This window comes from Lissotriton helveticus, chromosome 9 (assembly GCF_964261635.1).
Source record: "Lissotriton helveticus chromosome 9, aLisHel1.1, whole genome shotgun sequence".
In the NCBI taxonomy this organism is placed as follows: Eukaryota; Metazoa; Chordata; class Amphibia; order Caudata; family Salamandridae; genus Lissotriton; species Lissotriton helveticus.
Window position 1 is genome coordinate 207709511 of NC_136070.1, and position 22654 is coordinate 207732164.

Genomic DNA, 22654 nt, shown 5'->3' on the forward strand with positions numbered 1-22654 from the left:
AAACCAAATGCTGCTACCAGGCTTGAAGAACTGATTGTGCCAACTACACAAGCAGACTTGAAACAAGATTGCAGGCCCTGCCATTGCTGTGCCTGTATGTAGCCTAGTACTGCCATGTCAACTTGGCAAGTGCACCCGCTTGCCAGGCCCTAACCTTCCCTTTTCTTACATGTGAATCACCCCTCAGGTAAGCCCAAGGTACCCCTGTGGGCAGGTTGCAGTGTATGTGAAAGGTAGGACATGCCCTGATGTGTGTGGCATGTCCTGATAGTTAAATACTGCCAATTTAGTTTTTCACTATTGTAAGGATAGCTGTCCTATAGGATAGAATGGGGAGTTTGCTCATAACATCTTATGAGTATTACTGCCAATGGAAACAAGATTGGTAAATAAAGTTTGATATGACTGAACTCAGAATGTTAAGATGCATTTTTAGTGAGGGTGATTTTTACATTCTGGGTTTGAAAATGCAATTTTTAGAAAATAGATATTTTCTTACCTACCCATCCAGTTTGCCTCTCCTAGGTTGTGTATTGATTGTCTTGCTTTGGAGTTACAGTGGCTGGGGATGTGCATTCTGTTCAGACAGTAACTTGTGGGGTTGAGGTGTGTCCTGTCTTTCCAGGGTGAGTTAGGGCTAGGCTGAATAGACCTGGGCTGCATTCATAGTAGGGGGAAGAGATTTCTTTTCTCACCTGAATGAAGCTGGTCTGCCAAGGACAATGCTGTCTCCACCTCCTGTCAGGAAGCTGCACCGAGGAGGGCAGAACTGGTTCTGGCTGGACAGAGAAACCCTCTGCCTCCAGAGAACAAAGTATTTTGTATTTTAAAAAGAGAGGCCCAGACCCCAGACATTTTTTGATCACTTCAGGGAATCAAGAGGAACCTTTACCAAGGGAGAGCTGGAGAAAATGAGGAGAAATACTGCCCTTATGCTGTTTGCTTTCTGGGGCTGGACTGCAGTGACTGCTTTCTGCCAAGGAAAGGAGAAGGACTTTGCTGATCGCTGTGTCTCCTGCTTGAAGAAGATCTCCAAGGGCTTGAAAATGAGTTTGCCTCCAGTTCTGAAGTCTCAAAGACACAAAGACTTCACTTCACCCCAGTCACCCTGAACTCCTTTGCTGGGAGCTCTGACCTGCTAAGAGGTGCCTGCCAGTGTTCTGGACCTCTAGAGGTTGTTCTGGGACTGGAAACTACAAGAACTGTGAAAATCAATGCATCACCTGTTTCTAACACATCGCAGTGGTGTGAGAAGAATTTTCTGATGCAGCACCTGCTCACGGCTAAAGTGACTACGGTGCCACGAATCCTGTGCACCGATCTCCGACGTCCGAGATCACCACACCGATTCTGATGCAGGTCCTGTTGGAGAAGAACAGATGCATCAAGGGAATGTGGTTGAAGTCATCGCAGCGCATCCCAGTTCCTCATGCATCACATTGTACCGGATCATCACGCATCGCGTCAAAGTGGCAAGTCTGTCACATCGTTGGGGGACGTAGTAAGAAATTGATGCATCACCTCCCCACGCAGTAAGAAACCAACGCATCACCTCCTCTCTGGTAAGGAACCAACGGATCATTTCCCCCAGAGTAAGGAACTGGAGCATCACCTCCCCCGGAACAAGAAACCAACGCATCACCATCCCTGAGTGTAAGGAACCGATACATCACCTTCCCTGCGACCCTTTTTGCTTGCATTTTTTGACACAACTAAGGTACTTTGTGTAAAAGTATTGCATCCAACATTTTCTTGGAACAGAACTGTTTCTACATTTTAAGAATCATATTGTTAGTACTGTATTGTGGATTCTTCTTGGTTTGGGCTTGTTTTGGTTTAGATAAAGATTACTATTTTTTTAATTGGTCTTATGTCCATTTGTAGTATTTTCACTGTTTTACTGTATGTGTTCACAAACTTTTTACACAGTCCCTCTGCGATAAGCCTGTCTGCTTATACCAAGCTACCAAGGGGGTGAGAGGGGTTATTTTAGAAGTGTATCCCCCTTACCCGGACAAGGAGGAAGGGTCCCTACTTGGACAATAGTACCTATCTCTGCCAACTAGAGACCCCCATTTCTGACGAATACAATGGCACAGTGGACATACTCCCTCTTCAGCTCCTTTATCCATGCATTAAAAGGGAAGGGGTGTAGCTTCTTGCTACCTGACATGATGGTGCATCCAGGGGCCTAATTCAGTAAATTGGTAGTGATTCCATTTTAAGGGACAGGTAGAACTTTGATTTAGGCCCACCCTTGCTTGAAATCTTTAGTTGATTGACATTTTTGATTTCAGTGCTTACTTTTGGTCTGACTCTGAATAGAAGCTCAATTTAATTTTTTTAATCAATAAATACTACTCATTTCATGAACTCCTTCATGAAGACCCTCAAGACCCGGCTCTTCGGAGAAACAGATCTGCGGACCCACCCTCAGTGCCTTGAGACCCTCACGGGTGAGTAGTGCGCTTACAATTCCCTGATTGATTGATTCATTGATTGACAGCCTTCTTGAAGGTATCCACTTGTTGCTGGGTGTGTTTTAAAATGTTTTTAGTGCGAGTGGAATGTAGTCACTCTCAATGCTTGATTGTGTTTTCTGAATTTATGGTGTCAGTGAATTTCTGTATTATGTGCTTATTATGCTCATTATCAGTGTTAAGGACTTGGCTTAGTTAAGTCTGCCTCAGGAGTGGAGGTTGGATTAATGGGAGTTGCAGATTGAACTCTAAGGATCAGCAGGAATGAAAAGTTATTGAATAATCCATAACTCTGGGTCCTGATTCCCGTGATTCTGTCCCACAGTTTGCCCAACTGTTTCAAGCATTCACCAGCCAGTGTCCTTCCTGGGTCCGCTGGAAATCAAGGGTCATTTTAACTCCAAAGCACCGGTAACAAGAGTCGCCTTCCCCATCAGAATGACTTCAGCATTCTTAATCATACTGTGAGTAGTTCTGTTTACATTTAATACAGTAAATTCAATAAAATGAACTAAAGAGCTCTTCATATGATCAGTCATTGAGAAGTTGTTTCATCACCTCATATAGAGGTTCCCCATTCAGGAGACCAAGTAACACCAACATGCTGATCTGGGAATGGAAAGAACTCAGGACCTAACCAAATGCCAGAGACTGCAATTTGTGTACAAACCTGCATCTCAATCGATATAATTTTATGGATGAAAGTAGGATCTTTGTGGCTGATAAAAAGCTACCTTAAAAGCAAGCACACAGATAGTGCTGGGCCAGGGCATAAAATACATAGTTACAGGAGAAGATGTGGCACTGATTTTAATCAGGCTCAATGATTATCATGTGCCTCCCTACCCACGTGACAATTTAAAGGTCTTCATCGAGAGTTTGAGGTCTTTATGGTTTACAATGAGTAAAAGTAGAGAGTGATGTCCTTCATCGTTGTTCTATATTTCGTTTATCACTAATACGGTATATGAACTGTTCAATACAAAGAAAAAACAAGCGTCAATCGAAATGAAATTACAAATATTGAAGTTAAGCATTCCTTACAACCCAATATGACCTAGGATCTTTGCATTAGTTGTTCTATTAAAATATATCATTAATGCTTTAATATGTAGCTTTAAATTCACTGAGTACTCTATCAAGTATTTCCCTAATTACTTATTATGCCAAGTTTGTGGTCGGTTGTCTTTCATAAATTGGGAAATAAGCTCTTTGTGTGATGAGCAATTTATATAATTGAGTTAATTGCAGAGGTTACTTAGTGACATGTAGTGTTCGTAATAATGCCCCCCGAGGAAGCTTTGGAACTGAATCTAAAAACATAAGACTTTCTGTCAACCTGAAATAATATGATTTACAATGTGAATATGATTTGAAAAGACATTTCATCATATTTAATTTCCATTATTAACAAATATGTGACCGCTCGTATCCTCTACCTCCAGGGATTGTTCTATTGGTTTGACAGAGATGTTACCAAGGGAAACCAGATTGTATACAATAAATCCCCAAAGCAGTTTTTGCACACTAATATTGATTCAAACCCGTTCCATAGTTTAGGTCACTTATAGTACAGCTGCATCTCACTTCATCTCAATTTCTGTTATGTTGTCGAAACGCTGGGTTGAAAAGTGACATGCAGTTAATGTCATGTAGAAAACGTGCTGAGTTTAACATAGAGGGAAAACTATTCTTAAAACAGTATGTTACAACAATATTGTAGCATATTTCCAAAATGTAGCAAAAGGTCCAAAGGGAGTAATCCCTTTTTTAAATGAGTTTCCATCATATTTCGGAGCAAAAGATGTGAACTAATGTTTGGTGTTTTTCAAAATTAAACAGACTTTTTTAAAGAAAGATTTTTATCCTGCCCAAACCTATTTCGTCAGTTGCTATTTCCGCATATCTACTAGCACAATAAAGTACAGGGAACAAATATGAATGAATTTCCTATTTGACGATACTGGGTCTTAATATAATAATATTGAAGCCACGAGCAAAAAGGTTGCACTCCGTGAAAATATATAGTCAATAATATTATTAGGCAGAAAACTGAAAAAAGGGATGCGTCGAATGTAGTGAAATTTGAATTGACAATGTGGCATTTAATTAATTACATTCTCATCCCTTACTCCTACAGCCCCTTCGTTAATTCACAAGTGTAAGTCTACTTGTGATATACACAAATCGAGGTTTTAGATTCAAAATCATTTTCCCACAATAAGATTTTCCTCCAGGACTGTTTTAATCTGAAGGATTCTGAGCAGCATCAAATAGACAACAACATTCAATATTACAAAAATAAGTTTTCAGCAGATAGACTGGTGGTTTGTTTATGGAGTTAGCATCTGGGTCACTCTGATTTTTGCAATAGAGCAGCCTTCTTCAAAAGAGTAGCTCACAAGCTAATGGTAGCTCCTCAAAAACCTATCATGGCTTCCTGTGTACAGCCCAGCCTCCTAAATTTGCACCTTTAATTTATATATGTATACCAACATTGAAAAGTGTTCATTTGATACCACCATGTGTGTATTTTCACAAAGTGATATTTGGAGAAAAATGGTAACATTTTCACATATAGTTAAAGCTGATAATTAAGTGATTAATCCTGTGGCACAGGGGAGACTTTTTACTATTATTATTAGTTTTACACGGTTCTTTGCCTATTAGGGCACTAACTTCTAAATGGGCCAATTCAGATGAGGGTAGTTGCCCTGCTTGTAACAATGGCAGAGAGGACATTGCGTTGTTATGTTCTTCTGCCCGGCATATAGTATAATTCGGAGATGTTGGCTGATGCCGCTGTGTAGAAATTTGGGACTCAGACAATGCACACAGGCCTGTAGAGTTTTAACATTCGATATCTCCCCCCTTATTGTTTTCTCTGTTTCCCGTTTCCTCTATGGTATGTGGCGTAGAAGAACTGTTTTTGATAATAGGAATTAACTGCCCCCTTATTTCGATAACTCACTGTTTAATAATTCTTTTTTTTTAAAACAACTGTTTTTATCTATGTATTTTATCATTGTGCTTGTACATATTTTATCTGCACTTTTATGGTCAACAACCGAAATAAAGTTATCAAAAAAAACAAACTATTATTATTACCTTGATGCAAGGGGCATTGCAGCTGTGGCTGTTATGTATTACCCATGTAGAGGGATTTTACATTGACAAATCCTATTTTACATTACTGCTGGCGAAAGTTCCTGATGAACTGAGGTGATCACTGTTGGTATTCTTGTGTATGGTAACCAATATTGTAATCTTCTCTGTTATGGTCAATATTACATCCCTGGAAATATTAATAGATTGTGATGATTTTCATTGAACACAAGTAGATCCTACTATGAAAACGGTTAGAGACCTCTGCAGTAGTGCATTGACACTATCAAAGGTAAAATAGATAACAATCATTAGTGTCAGCACTATCAGTTATTGATGTAGACTGACAGGGAAGCCAAATCATCTGAAAAATAAAGGGGGACCCCTTGCCTGGTTGGCCAGTCCTATCCTAAGCATGGAGAATAAAGTACATGGGAGACAAGCAACCCCTTTTGAAACAATACCCCTTTGTGATAGCTTCCAACTATCTTGAACCTTGGAACCTTGTCATTCAACTGGCATTGTTGTGTCCTCATGACTTTGACTGCGGACATCATTCTTTCACCTTCATTCAGGGCTCCAACGATTCCATTCATTACATGATCCTGAGGTTAGTGCGCTAACTGGGCACTTCTCGTTTTGGGTACACAATTTTTTCTTCAAAGACACCCTAGGACTTTTAGGTTGAATAAGATCGCTTTGGCTAAAGCAAAGTAACTAGTTGATTAAAGTAATACAACATTATGGGAAGATAAAGATTTCAGAATCTTCTGAGCATAGACTAAAGAATATGTACTTAGGATTCAGCAAGGAGGATGAGTGCTCTAGGGCACTTCACATGGACTTCAATTCTTATAGTAATTTTTGTTTGGTATGTTTCATTAAGGATATTCATTGATCACCTCATTGGCTATGAAGAGGTAGAAGTCTCTCAACAGTTGTGGAGTGGTACGGGTTGGTTGCATCCCAGTTAAGCAGATAGTATTGATTTTGGCGAGTAAAGAGTTAACACAGGTACAAAAAAATGAAATGATGGTAGAGTTCTGCACTCATGGATGGGAATGTATCCCTTATTACAAACCCTTTCCCAACCTGACATGCAGGAAAAAACGTTATGCCTCGAGTGTTCCCCTTATGTGAATGGAAAATCTTTATTGAAAATTCATCAACAACCATAAGTGGTCGTCAATTTGAGTTCTCTCCAAGTGATTGGAACTGCGGCATTCAAGACACCTCAGGTAGAAATATTGAACTTCAAATGCTCAGTTCTTCACCCAGGTCAATTTTTAATCAACAAAACCACCACAGGAAAGTAAGAACATATGACTAGCTCCTTATATAGTACAAGACAATACTATCCCATCTCTGTTTAACCAGTGAAAAAGCAATCACTCTTCCACATCACTTATGCATTGTCTTACAGTCATGCTTCCAACCTTTACTAACTACTTCACTCCAGTTAAAAGATGTGGAAAATTAATTTCAATAGTTCCAGGCTCAGCATAGCAAGGTCAGAGCTTACTCATTGGGGTCGATTCCGATCCGGTAAAATCCCCGTCCGTACGAATCGTATCCGGAGCCGTTTCCGTACGACTCGTACGGACGCCGTACGACCGGACGATTCCGATCCCGATCGGCCGACCCGGACGCGATTCGTACGGTACACGTCGATTCGTACGGAAAAGCGCACGATCACCTACACACCGTACGGCGCGTACCCCCCATGATCGCAGGGGTACGCGCCGTACCCCTGTGATCATGCGGGGTACATGCCGTACATCCAGCGTACATGGGGTACATGCCGTACACCCACCGTACATGGGGTACGGTGCGTACCCCATGTACGCTGGGTGTACGGCACGTACCCCGCATGATCACAGGGGTACGGCGCGTACCCCTGCGATCATGGGGGGTACGTCCCGTACCCGGAGGTGGCGTTCCGTACCTGTTTCGGCGCGAACTCTGCGTTTACGACTGTTTTCGGCTCCCGTAGGAAAAGGGTCGTACGGCGCGTAACCGACACGAATCGTACTTGCTGGGTCGTAAAAACCAGCCGCGAACCGTAGTGATGTCGCGTACAGCCGGTACCGAGTGAAACTCGTACGGAGATTTGAGTCGTACGGAGTCCTGTACGACTCGTACGGAGTTTGGCACCTGGTACGGATCGTACTTCGTCGTACATACGGGACGTCTACGGGTACGATTCGTATGGGGAAAAAACTCTCCGTACGACGATTCGGAGCGCATTTTACCGGATCGGAATCGACCCCATTGTGTGTTATGTGGTGTGGTGTGGTGTGGTGTCCCTCTGAGCCACAATGCTTTCCACTCCATGAGCGGGGAGACATGGATCTACACAATTTCCTTGTAGCAGAGGTAGTAAAAGGCATCTTTTCTGATTTCTGGGCCTCATTCACAAAAATAAACTTAGACCTAAAGTCTAAATTTACTACTAGTAAAGTAATACTTTTGGTCTAAGTTTGGACCAAAAGTCTAACTTAGACCAAAAGTCTAACTTTGGTAGTAGAAAAGTTAGGCTTTTGTTCTAAGTTAGACTTTTGGTCTAAGCTTAGATCAAAATTCTTACTTTATTGGTAGTAAAGTTAAACTTTTTTTCCAAGTTAGACTTTAGGTCTAAACTTAGACTTCAGGTCTGAACTTAGGGCCCAATTCACAAAAGTAATCTGAGACAAAATCCTAACTTTACAGTTTACTTTTCGGTATTCAGAGAAGGCATTTAGTAGTACTAAAGTTAGGATTTTGTCTCAGTTAAACTTAAGTTTTGGTCTTAAGTTAAACTTAAGACAAAAACGTTTCTCTTTTTTGTAGCCCCGCATTTAATTAATTTGTGCCCTTGGGTGTTAGTGGTGGTCCCCGGAGCAGTGTGGGGGTGCTGTGTGGCCCCCCATACTTCATTTTTTAAGATAGTCCTGGGGAGGTTGTGGTGCTCAGGGCTGTGGGGGGCTGCGTGGACCACCACATTTAGTGAATATAACCCCAGGGAGCTGGCAGTCCACAGGGCTGTGTGGGGGGGGGCAGGAGCCCCCATTGCATTAAAAAAAATAAAGTTCCAGAGCGGTGGCTGTCCCTGGGGCTGAGGGGGCCCATGTGGCCCCCAGCACTTAACCTTTTTGTTGCTTCGGATGGCCCCTGGCCGTCCGACGTCACTGTGGGTGTGTGCGGATGTCCTGGGGCAGCCTGAACTGTGCATGCATCATTTTTTTCCGCACTGCTGCGGAATATCCGCCGCGGCGAAGCGGTCAATGAATATAGTCCTGGAGAGGAGAGGTCCCAAGGGCTGAGTGGCCCCGTATTTAAAGAACATAGCACCCGCGATGTGGCGGTCCCTGGGATTGTGGGGCCCCATGCGGACCCTGCATCATTATTTGTAATTGCCAACAGGACCTGGCCCACCTGAGGGCTTAAAGAAAACAAAGCGCGGGAGACTGTGCTTCATTTTTTATTTACATATAGAGTGGGATTCGCGGGCCCAATGATTGTTTTACCAAAAAAATGCTGTGCGTCCCCTTGAGTAGGCCTAGGGTTTCAGGGTGTGTCTACCCAGCCCCCTTTTCTTATTTTGTATCCTTTTCTTTACCTTTTTTTCTTGTGACTCGGTTCAACCAAGTCAGAAGATGGCTGCCAACACTTCCTGGTTGGAACTGTAGGCAGCCATTCAGATCGCAGACTTGAGAAATATGGATATCTGAGAAATGTTTAAATTTCCCAGCAACTTCTGAACGGATTTACACCATTTAACAAAAAGAGTGCTTTCTAATCCAAAAGCTACATTTTTGCTAAATTTGGTGTAATTCAGTTCAGCAGTTCGGGTAGTAGCTGTGTCTAAAGTTTCCTATTGAAATTAACATGTAGAAAATGTTTTTTGGGACTCCCCCTTTTTCTTGGCCCCCGTTTGACGAATCACTCTGAAACTTTCAACACAGGAGCTGACTTGACCGCCCCATTAGTTTTTAAAATTTTGCTAAGATTCATCAATCAGCCCAAAGATATTGGCAAATGAAGAAACATCTTTTGAATAGAAGCAAGGTCCTAACTAAAACTATCTACTGGCAATCGTCAGTATATATGTGTATATATGTATATGTATATTCACTGAAAAAAACATAGGTTTCACACACGTTATAGTTAGGAATTAGCATTTAAAAAACCTTAGAATATCAGTGAAGTCATCAGGGATGTCATTTGAGATGTCATTAGTGATGTCATGAGTGATGTCACTGACCTTGTCATGAGTGATGTAATATGTGATGTCATCAGCAGTGCATTGCGGTCGCGCGAGTTATAGCTAGCAGAACTAACTATAATGGAGGAATTTTTATGCAGTGAAATGTCCATCTAACTATAACACCTAGGAAACCTATGTTTTTTTCAGTGAATTTCTAAGGTTTTTTTAAATGCTAATTCCTAACTATTACGTCTCTGAAAACTGTTTTTTTCAGTGAACTTCAAAGGTTTTTAAAATGTTAATTCCTAACTATAACGTCTCTGAAACCCATAGTTTTTTCAGTGACTTTCAAAGGTTTTTTAAATGCAAATTTTTAAGTGTGATAGTAGTTATACTTTTTTTGTACTGAATTTCTATAGTGTTTTAACTGTTTATTTACAAATATTTTATCTATTAAACGTTATATATTTTTTCTGAAAATTGCAAAAAAAAATTTAAATCAATTTAAAACTGAAATATTTGTGATTATTTCCTTTTATTTTTGTATTTAAATATATTTATATTATTATTCTTTTTTTCAGATTTTTGGGGGGAGTCGCGCACCCAAACAGTACCTACCGCAGTGGGTCCACGTATTCTAGGTGCCATTTTGGAAAAGTCCTGAAGGATCCGCGTATGGTGAGCGATGAGTGTTACCTGGTGTGCGCGACCGCTATGCGACCGGTCCGCGACTCATGCTCCCGCGTGATCGCAACACATGCGAATTAGGGTACGCGACGCTTGTGCGGTGGCAGGCCCCATGTGATGTCATATACATACTGGGAAGCGCTGGGTGCTCGACTCCCGCTGAATTTTTTCATGTTCTAAAATTATATGCATGTGTCTTTAATGCATATATTTGGGCAAGATATTATCTAAGGTATTCACAAAAATAATATAGTTCTACTTGTTATCAACTTATATTACTTTTAAATATATTTTCTGAAGTCGTGTCGGATGCGAGCTTCGTAAGCTCGAGGTGTGCGGATCCCATGTGACCTGAAAAAAACGATTTGATTCGTTCATAACATTTCCCACTGTAACTATTGAAGGACCCCACCCATTTTAATTATTCTTCTTGGACCATCTTCAGAGAAGCATCTCTACTCCAACTTCAACCTTTTTGGGTATTTTTTTATTTTTTAACTCTGAACAAAAATGGTATCTGGAGGACAGCAGCAGATGAAAGAATCTTCAAAAGAAGAATTCTTGCAAGAAGAACCAAGGAAACAGAGACCAGAATCTTTAGTATGGAAGTTTTTTACATTTCCTGAAGGCCAAAGAAAAGTGAATGCTACTAAGGTCATTTGCAAAATATGTCAGAGAGTGCTGTCAAGAGGCAGTGAAAATAAGTATTCTTGCAGCACTGCCAGTATGTACAAACACCTGCGTACAATCCATCCGCTGAATCTTGCTCGGGAGGAGATGAGAAGAGCTGCGTTGAATCCACCAGCAGCAGCAGCAAGTACTTCAACACCATCGACATCTCAGCCTCCACTAGATATAAGGGCTGAATTTGCCTTTCTAGAGCAGCACTGCATCAAATGTAAAAAAATAGTTTGCTACGGAGAGCAGTCGATGGATGCAATCTGTGCTGCTCAGCACAACCACAGTTATTTTTTTTCTTTTTGAAATGATGTTTAATTCCGAAATGTATGTGTTTATTTTTTTATTTTTATTGTTCATTTTATAGAAAAACACCAAAAAAATACAAAATCATAAAAAAAACCAATATAAAACGTAAAAAGAAGTAAAAAAGTTCTTATCAGAACTACCTTATCTGGTTAAAAAAAGAACTATTATTGCATGGTAATGTCTGAAAGTTTGATTGACTATATGGGTAGAGCATGATTGACTGAAAGAATGCATCGGTAATGTATAGTGAATGTATAAGTGCAGATTTATAATGAAGTGCTGCAGCGTGACATTTTAAGCTCTTTAGCTGCATCACGCTGCAGCACTTCTAAGCACAGGGATGTGACATATTTACATAAATATGTCGCAACTCTGTGCTTCTCCATGCAGTGGTGCACAAACAGCTCCCAAGTGCCAGCGCAGTCACCTTTGCATCATGGTGCAAAGATGTCTGTGTCATGGGGAGATTGTTTTTGTGCACAAAAATAATCGCTAAAGGCATTTCCCTCCTTCAATGTGTGCTATGGAATGCAGCACACATTGAAAGAGGAAAGAATGAGGAGAAATGAAAACAGTACTCCTCATTACGTCTCGCTACAGCACCTTTAGGGTGACGCAGCATTCACATGTATCTCTAGATTTATGATTTCTTGTAAATCTTGAGATGTGTCTTTTTCCATGGGTGTTGTGTGGGAACATACACAGCATCACCCATGGAACACTCCTTCAACGCAAAGTGCTGCATTTGAATGATTCGTATTGACAAGGAGAGGAAAAGCCATGCAGGGTGGCTTTTCCTCTCCTCATAAATATGAAGGAGTCCCAGGTGCCATCACTACTTTACAAAAAGTGACAAGCTGGTGGCGCAGGGCGCTTGTAAATCTGCCCCATAAGTGCTTAGCTATCGGCAGACTGATACAATAAGAACATAGTGCTGGATGGGTAATTGAAGAACTGTATGAGACTGACAGGATATATCCTACGCTGCATGGGTACTACAGTATTTAATGGAGTGGACCAATAGTATGTATTTGCTTAGAGATTTGTAGGGATTATGCACAGAATATTGTATGTGTACTTGTGTTGGTGCCTAGGTCATTTTATATGAATACAACTAGTAACTAGAATGATGACAGTGCTGCAAACAGAGTGAACACTTAATTTATCAATGCTTACGTATTGGAAAAGTGATAGGATAAGTAGAGTGTGGTAGATACGTGATTAAAGAAGTGCATGGGACAGACTGGACGATTCCTACACTGCATGAGTACTAACTGGGTATTTATAAGCGTGTATCAATAGTATGTAGCTAGATAGAGGTCTGCATGGATAGGGCACAAAATATTATAGCTGTACTTGTGTTAGTAGCTAAGCCATTCATTAAGTTCATGACTAGTAACTAGAATAATTACAGTATTGCAAACAGAGTGTATAGTGAATGTATACGTCCTTAGGTATTGTTGGAGTAATAGGATAAGTAGATAGTGCTGGATGGGTGATTGGAGAAATGCATGAGACTGACAGGAAGATTTCTACACTGCATACGTACTAAGTAGGTATTATCAAGAGTGTATGAATAGTATGTAGTGGGACAGACAGGAGGATTACTAGGCGCCATTGGGTAGTACGTTTCTAATTAGCTGGTTTGAGTTTTATATAGATACAGTACAGCTGAAAGTAGTAGTGCATGGATAGTATTTGAATTATTTAATCTTACCTTTACAGTAGTAGATATTAAAATATTCTTAACATGTTTTGCAGTTATTTTTTATTATTTTAATTTTTAAACTTTTTGAACTTTAGAATTATTATCTGTAAAAGAGAAGAAAAATACAATTATAATCTATAATATTATAATTTTATAAACACAAAATAATGTAAACACACTTGACTGTACCACTGCTTGTCTCAATGCCTGAGTCATTCTGCAAGGGCATAGACAGTGACTGGGTTCCTAGAGTGCTAGTAGTTGACAGCAGGATAAGTTTATAAGCGCTCATGTGTCAGCAGAGAGATTAAATAAGGACATGCATCTGTCAGGAGGATTGTAGGATTGGACACAGACTCACAGTGTGAATCCAGACAAGCATGACTATTCCCTGGACTTTTGCAGGATTGACTCAGTAGTCTGCAAGAGATTAGGGGACCACATGCATTGTGCACATTTGACTGTACCACTGCTTCTCTGAATGCCTAACTAATTCTCCAAGTGCATAGACAGTGACTTGGTTCTCAGACTGCTAGTAGTTGACAGCAGGATACATTTATAAGTGCTTATTTGTCAGCAGAGAGACTAAATAAGGACATGCTTCTGTCAGGATAATTGTATGAGTTGACACAGACTCACACTGTGAATCCATAGAAGCCTGACTATTCCCTGGACTTTTGTAGGACTGACTCAGTAGTCTTCAAGGGGTTAGGGGACCGCATACATTGTGCACATTTGACTGTACAAACACCTGGGGTGCATTTCTCGTGAGAAATGCGCATGCGCGGGCGGCCGCGCATGCGCATTAGCATCCAAGACGCGCGCGCCGGCGGCGCGATGACGAGAGGGAGCCCCGGGGACGCGGCGGACAAGGTAAGTGGTTTTATAATTCTTTTATAATATCATTTAAGCATTTAGGGAGGGTGGGAGTGAGGCGGGGGGCGGGCAACTTCGCTACGCCCACAAAGTGGGCGTAGTGTTGTCTGCTTCGCCTTCTTTGCAAAGGGCGAAGTAGGCAACACTATGCCCACTTCGTGGGCGTAGCAAAGTTGCCCGCCCAGGGTTAGAATATAGCAGGACTCGCAGCAAAATTTGAGGAGCTGGAATGGAGGCAATACATCACCAGGTTTCATGTTATATGTCTCCAGGAGACCTGGGCGATTGACTGAAACCCTGTCTTTTTGGAGGGGTTTAAGTGTTTTTCAGTGCCTGCCCAAAGTCAGCATCAGGGAGAGCCATGGGAGGGTTGATCATATATGTGGATCTCCAGATAAAAGGGGTGTGGTCCAACCTCAATTGGCCATCACACAATATGCAAGCCTTGAGCTTCCATTCAAAAGGTTTAAATATCTCCTTGATTAATTGGTATAACACAGTGGGAGTCAACGGGAAGGGTAATACAATAAAGGAATTGGACACTCGCCTAAATGCCCAGCTGTCGGTAGGGAAGACAGCAGTAGCCCCGTTCCTAGTCCTAGCAGGCAATTTCAATTGTCACTTGTGTTCGAACCTAAGACCTCTTAACAAGGAATAGTCCCGCTGTACAGTGGAGAAAGGGCCGCACTTCCTACATTCACCTGAAGGGACAGACCTAGACAGGGTGTTGAAAGGTCAAAATTTGGTCCACACCTTGGACCTTGTAGAATTGGGTAGTGGTGGGGAGATTAATCCCACTTTTAAGGGTAGAGGCTGTGGCTCCTATATTGATTATATTATGGTCTCTAGTATATTTAAAGCATGGGTGAAAGGGGCAGAAATAGAATGGAGCATATATAGTGACCACAATCCCCTTGTGTTAGACCTAAAAGGCCCGACCATTAAATACGCGAGCCAAGGGGTTGGTTCTGTAGAGAATGTAACAGACCAGGGGAGGAGACTTAGATGGTCCAAAATAGATGGGGACACCTTTTATAAATCTCTAATAACAACAGGAGCAGACGCATTCAATGTTTGCCTCGACCCCTCTATAGAGGGGGCTGCTGTTGTAAACACATTTGAGGAGATGGCACACCTCATCGAAGGACTATTAAAGACCACCAAGAATGGGAGATTAAACACCACCCCCAGGTGGTTTGATAAAGACTGCTCACAGGCACACAAAGAGCTGAAAGCTAGCTTAAAATCTCTACCTAGGGATAAGTTATACATCGCCCAATGCAGGCTGGCATATAAAAAGGCATTAAAAAACCGGAAATTTAAGCCTTCAAATGCAAGCTTGGGAGGACCTAAGGGAGGCTGCGGATAGAAGGGACTTGACAGAGTTCTGGAAAATTATAAACAAACCCTGTTTCCAGGACTCAAATGCCCCACAGATTTCTAGCACTATTTTGCCAGAACAATGGCATTCACATTTTAAAAACTTATATAATCACACTGGCGAAATCAATAATGACGAGGGGCAAGGGCTAAGATGGGTCGCAAGGATAGAGATCACCCTGGCAGAAGTAGAAGGGGCCATATTAGGCCAATTCAAAAATAAAGCGCCCGGCCCAGACGGCATACCTCCCGATCTCTACCTTAGCAAGGTGGAGATGTGGGCCCCCATTCTTACGAGGGTCTTAAATGCGGCAGTGCAAGCCGGTCTGCCGCGTTCCTGGTCCTCTGCAATAATAGTCCCGATTTATAAAAAATGGAATAGGGACGACCCCCAATGCTATCGCCCGATATCTCTGATTGATGTCACGGCGAAGGTGTTGGGTCGTGTTGTCCTTAATCGCCTTACAGAATGGGCGGACACGCATCAGATAATCACTGACACTCAATATGGGTTCAGGGAGGGAAGGTCAATTAAGGACCAATGCCTGAACCTCTACTTGCTGGTTGCTAAGTACACTATAGCCAGCAAAGGGGCGGTTTACTTAGGGTTCATGGATCTCTCTGCTGCGTTCGATCACGTGAACAGAGAGAAGCTATGGGACCTGATGATAGGCCTAGGGGTGGACCTGGATTTAGTTAACATTCTGAAAGCCTTGCATTGGAACACCACTGCTTCTGTTTGTTTTAACCCAGATGGAGGCAGGACACCACCATTCCCATGCAACAGTGGGGTGCGACAGGGCTGCATTTTAGCTCCTTTTTTGTTTTCCCTTTACATTAATAATCTAGACAGCGAACTAAGCAAACTATGAGTAGACTCTCCTCAAGTAGGTAGCCGCCCGGTCCCCGTCCTGCTTTATGCGGACGATGCAGTGTTGTTAGCTCGGACCCCCAGGGGGCTTCAGAGGCTGATTGATGGGTTTGTCAGCTTCATGAACACACTTGACCTATCCGCAAATTTGGACAAGTCCTACGTCATGCTGGCGGGGGCCACACCAGGCAAGAAGTTTTCCTACAAGATAGGCACCTATAAAATAGGACAGGTTCAGTCCTTCTCTTATTTAGGCCTATTATGTGATGGGTTGTTAAAGTTTAGACTTCTGGTGGAAAAACACTGTTCAAAACTGGTGGCCTCTTCCGGGGCAATAATGAATTACGGTCGTACGCTGGGCAGGTGGTCTCCAAAACAAGTCATGAATTTGTACAGATCAATCTGTTGCGCTAATGTAACCTACGGGGCAGAGGTTTGGGGCTTCGTAAATATTCAACAGGTACAGGCAGAGGAAAATATATTCTTCAGAAGGATACTTAAAACCCCACATCGTATCCCTGCCTATATCACACATGAAGACCTAGGAGAAGCCTATATTGAAGATCAAATCAAGGTCCGGCCGCTTTTGGCCAGGGTGAAGATCTGGACTAACCCGGAGGCAGACCTAAGCAGACAAATTATAACAGATTGCCTGAAAAGAGACACAGGGAGTTCCATCCCCTGGTTAAAATATGTAAAGGGCACACTCGAGGGCATTGGCTGTAAGAATCTTTTTATTAACCCTGAAGCTATTACTACCCAAGATAAACTGAGTGTTAAGAAACTGTTTAGGAAATGGACAACTGCAAGCAGGGCGACCATTGAAGAACGTGAACCCACAGTTACTGCTTATAGATTACTGAAAAATGAAAGTGGTATGGAACCCTATCTTTCACTGACCTAGAACGCACAGGACAGATTTTTTATGACCCGTTTTAGGTTCAACCTTTTACATCATTTACTGGCTGACCCCCCAGGTTTTACTTCATCGGTTGAGCAGAAGGGTACCTGCGGCTGCGACAATAGGTCTCCGCAGGATACCCTTCATTTTGTTTTATTATGCTCATTTTATACACTACCTAGGCGCAAGTTCCTGGTCGGAATATTGAAAAGAGCAACGTTTAAACACGCCAAGGTAGCTTTATTGTTCCTGCAAAAGGCTAATGATGCTTATACTCTGTTCTGTATCACGAATTTTATTAAGATTGCGGTCAGGATAAGGAACTCGAGAGGGATGCTGATTGTATTGCTGGTTAACTGAGTGACCCTGTGCAAATGAAATGTAATTAATTGAATCGTATTTTAAAGTTTTAACCCTTTTTATGCACTTTTATGGCATTTTTTAAATGCAGAATAAAGAAATATTTGATTGGATTTGACTGTACAAACACAGTGCTTAGAGAATTTTTAAGTACATTGATATTACTACACTGAATAAACAAATGTATGGTGCTAAATGGGTGATTGGAGAAGTGTCTCACTACTAACTAGGCAATAATTGATCAGCAAACACACTCTTTATAGAATGAAACTACTGCATAAATCTCTACTGCTATATTACCTCTCTACAACTACGTTTAATATTACATGTAGCCAAATACAAATCAGAAACCTTTCACATTTCTCTACTATAACTCTCACCATATCACTGAAAAACATAAATGAGTATGTGTATACAGAACTCTATCTACACCACATAAAATCACAATACAAGCTTACATTTCAAAACAAACACAAAAAGTGATGTTGCATATTTTAACTATACCTATGTAGACACTTCTAAAAACCACTCTCATCACTAATACCTTAACTCAACATATACATTTCCAATTTGAAATCAACACCCAAAATTATGCACTATTATACCAATGTACATATGCACACATTAATACAATCAGTCATAATCTGCAATCCCTATTCCAAAACACACATAATAGTATACAAACTGTATATTAAACAACATTTAAACACATTACAAAAAACTGTCATAAATATTTCTTCATTAGAAAATATATCACTAACTCCAAATTTTATTAATTATATTTTGTGATTAAAAACAAAGTCACCACATAGAACACCTCACAAATTTTTAACTCAACTTTCAAATTCATTTGTAGTGTATGAAGTTTCTGAATCACACACCAGATTGTCTTCTGCACACAAGGAATGTAGTGCACTGCTCTTAGCAAAACCAGAAAATGGCAACATTTCCCTCTCATTCTGCACATATATATACATGTAAATATCAAATCACATTGCTTCCAAGATTAATTCAAATTCTAAGACACATTTCTATTGTTTACACATATCAACCCTTGCCAACTGACCTCTAACTGAACCAAAATTGCTTCTGGAATTTTTTGAAGTCCCACCTGGTCAGCGCACCATAAGCGATGCAACCGCAGATCCAGACGAGACTTCAATAGTATATGACAAATAGTTTTACCATATTTTTTTTCATAAGACACTACTTTTAACTATACCAGTGACTTGGGAAATCTCACTGCAATTACATATTACTGTAATATTATTAAGAAATACACATTTTAATGCCACACATAACTCCCAACCCTACCCTCATTCTGCGTAATGCTTATTACCATAGTAACAGTTCATGGAACACTCAACTGAACACACATGTCACAAGTTCAGCACACAATGTTGCAAATTCAATCAGCAAGTGCGTTTGACTTTCCAAAGTATAAGCTTATCTTATCTAATGTACCTTTCAAACAGTTTTTACTAACCAAAGAAACATGTTTTTTAAACAAAGAAACATGCATCCTATTTTTCAGAGTATACTGTTTTCAATCAGCCAATCATTTCTCTTCTTTTTTTAAAACTGCATCTTGTTCACCTTTTTCAAACATTTTATTTTACAAACTGCCTAATTCAGCTACAAACATCTTCTGAGTGCATCGAGACTTCCCTTCAAGATGCTTATAATGTGGATTGTGGGACAAAGCTATATTTTGTGTTGCAAAAGGTATGCTGAAAGCAGAGGTATTGACAAAGACCTAGCTTTGCAAAATGTAGACATTAAATGGATTGGACAGAGAGGATTAAAGTGGCACCAATTGATGCCATTGGTTAAATCCTTTTTTCATCTCCAACACCCTGACCTCATTATTATGCACTGTGGTGGCAATGACCTAGGCACTTTGACTGGGGTACGTCTGGAAATGCTAATGAAGGACACCTTTGCAGAATTGATGTTACTTTTACCCCAAACTGCCTTTGTCTACTCTAACATATGCCAAAGCCAGAAATGGAACTGGTCCAATCAATTTTGTCCACAGACTGAGAAATCTAGGAAACATGTCAATAAAGCTGTTTCTGCTTATCTCAGAGATTATAGGATGGGGTCCAATTACAACAACAATCTGCTTTTTAATATGGATGGCATCTACAGGAGAGATGGTGTACATTTCACAGATGAGGGTAACAGAGTCTTTCTCAACAACTTTAGACTCTGCATAAGTACTTACTTGCACGTACTAAAATCTCCCAATAAACGCAAGGGCTCTTTTTAGAGCCACCCAAGATCCAAACATATAAGCTAGATTTTGCATTAAAAAAATGTTTTGCTTGGAGTCGCGTACCCATTGCGTTTTGGAGTCGAGCACCCAGCACGTTCACAACAGTGGGCCGCGCTGGGAGTCACGCATCCAGTGCATTCACACCAGGGGGCCATGCTGAGCATCGCACTGGGGTTGCGACTCCAAATTTTTCATTAAAAAACTGTCTCCTACCACTAATTTCTATTCGCCCGGGGGACCTCATCCCCGGGGCCTATGTACTCAGATGGAGACCGTGGGGGAATCCCATATGGCCCCTTGTTCCCGCCTGCTCCCCGCGTCCTCTGTGAGCCGGCATTGCTTTTCCACATGGGGAGCTGCTAAGATGCAGCTCCCCGTGTGGAAAAGCAATTCTGCTTTGGATTTTGGAAGAGAGAGAAGGTTTCCCTGCTCTCTCTTCTAAAATCGAAAGCAGAGTTTGCTACAGTAGGGCAGGAGACGTCCTCCCGCTCCACCGTAGCAGACAGCAGTGTCCCGGGGGTAGGCGCCCCGGGACACTGCAGGAGCCGGCACTAGAGGGTGGTGGTCCCTGGGGCCCATAACAGACCCTCCAATTTGAATACTTAGTGCCCTGGGGAGGTGGCAGTTCCCAGGGCCAGTGGGGGTGCTTGAGCCCCCCACACATGTTAGTTATTTTTTTTTTAAATCAATCCCCGGGGGTGGTGGTCCCCCGGGTGTGCGGGGGGGGGGCAGTGAGCCCCCGCAAATATTTTAGAACAGACCTGGGGGTGGCGGTCCCCAGGGCTGTCCCCAGGGCTTGGGGGGCCTTAGAGGCCCCCACCCATTTAAAAAACAAGTGCCAGGGTTGGCGGTCCCTGGGGCTGGGGGAGCTATGTGCGCCCCCAACATATTTTTAGAAATCCCCAGGGGGTGGCAGTCCCCGGGGCTGAGTTCCCCTGAGCCCCCGCACATATATTTTTCTGATGCCCCTGGGACTTGGACCACCCGGGGCTAGTTAATAACGACGCACGGAAGCCCGTGCTTTATTTTCACGGCTGGATCCACGCTCCCAGCGCGCATCTCGGCATTTTTGATTTACCCTGGAGGTCCTTGTGGGACCCCTTAAGCAGGCCTAGGGGGTCAGGGTGTTTCAACACTGCCCCCTTTTCTTGTTTTGTGCCTTTATTTTACTGTTTTCTTGTGCCTCGCTTCTACCCAGGCACAAGATGGCTGCCAACAGTTCCTGCTTTGGAGTGTTGACGCCAATTAGAATGCAGCTCGTGATCGGCAGGGTGCGCAGATTCTAATCTGCAGCGTGCGCAGATTCTGCACGCCTCTAGATATCAATATTTTCAATATTTTTTTAATTTTGATTTTCTCAGCAATTACTAAATGGATTTACACCATTTAACAAAAAGAAATATTTCTGAACCAAGGGTTACAGTTTTGACAAATTTGGTGGAATTCCGTTTAGCAGTTCGGGCTGTAGCCGTGGCTAAAGTTTCCTATGGGAAATTGCATGGGGAAAACATGTTTTGGGACCCCCTATTTTCTTGGCCCCCCTTGACGAATCACCCCAAAACTTTCAAGATAGGAGCTGACCGGAGCGGGCCATCAGTTCTAAAAATGTTGTGAAGATTCGTCAATCGGCGCCAAAGTTATTGGGAATAGAATGTTGCGATTTTCATATGGTAACTAGGTCCTAATTATAACTATCTACTGGCGACCGCCAGTAGGTCATAGATATATATATATATATATATATATATATTTCGAAGCAAAAATCCTTCAATAAAGAAGAGCGCCGCACACCACTCCAAAGGTTCTTTTCGTTTTTATTTCATTTAGGTATTCCCCACCTACGCGTTTCGGACAGTAAATGTCCCTGTTCACGGTTAACAAACATTTGTCCCTTGTTTGTTTCTCTTATTTATACCATAAACACCATATGGCAGTGTTACGTTGCATTATGGGTTTAGTAGTTTGCTCATACATGCCCATTTTTTTAGGCTCATCCTTAGCTTATATCAGCCCTGTGTTCGACATTTTCGAGTCAAGGTAGGACATAGTTTATTTTAGTTGACTAATTGTAACTAAACTATATGAAATAAAAACGAAAAGAACCTTTGGAGTGGTATGCGGCGCTCTTCTTTATTGAAGGATTTTTGCTTCGAAATAAGTTACAAGGCTGTCCTAACCTTGCCGCCAGCACCAGCTACTAGCTGCTCCCCCCGTCTGGGACATTTGCTCGTGATTTATTTGAAACAGAGGGAGAGCCCAGCATTCGAGCATTGCTAAACTGAGATATTTTGGAGAGAACGCTGATAACGAGCTGGGTGCCACACGGCGATTGCGAACTGAATCTAACACTCAAGCCGCTGACGGAACCTGCACTCCCAGCTTGTAAGCAATGCGATTCGATTCGAAATGGAAAGGAAAGCAGCCTGAGTTGACTGGTTGAGCGCCGACTGGCAGTGTCGGAGGACACCAACAGCGACGGGAGTCTCCCGGGTGAGTCGAAATACCTAACTTCAGTGCCAATATTTCCATTTTCGATTGAATGCTGCGGCGAGTTTTGTATAAGATTACGTCTTTGACCTACAAAAGCTGATCTTTTCTGTGCCTGTAACAAAGCCAGATCAAGACTCACTCCAACGTACGATTTCATAGAAAGCGATAAATCACTCGCTCTCAAATTGGACAAACACCAACTCCCCACAATTTTAACGAGCTTGTCACGCAATAACAATAACAGGTTTGTGTTAAACATCAGAGAAAGTGTTGTAGACCAGGTACTCGACCTCATTGGATGACAATGGAAAAACGAGCAGCCCTACGTCTTGAAAAAGCGGAAAG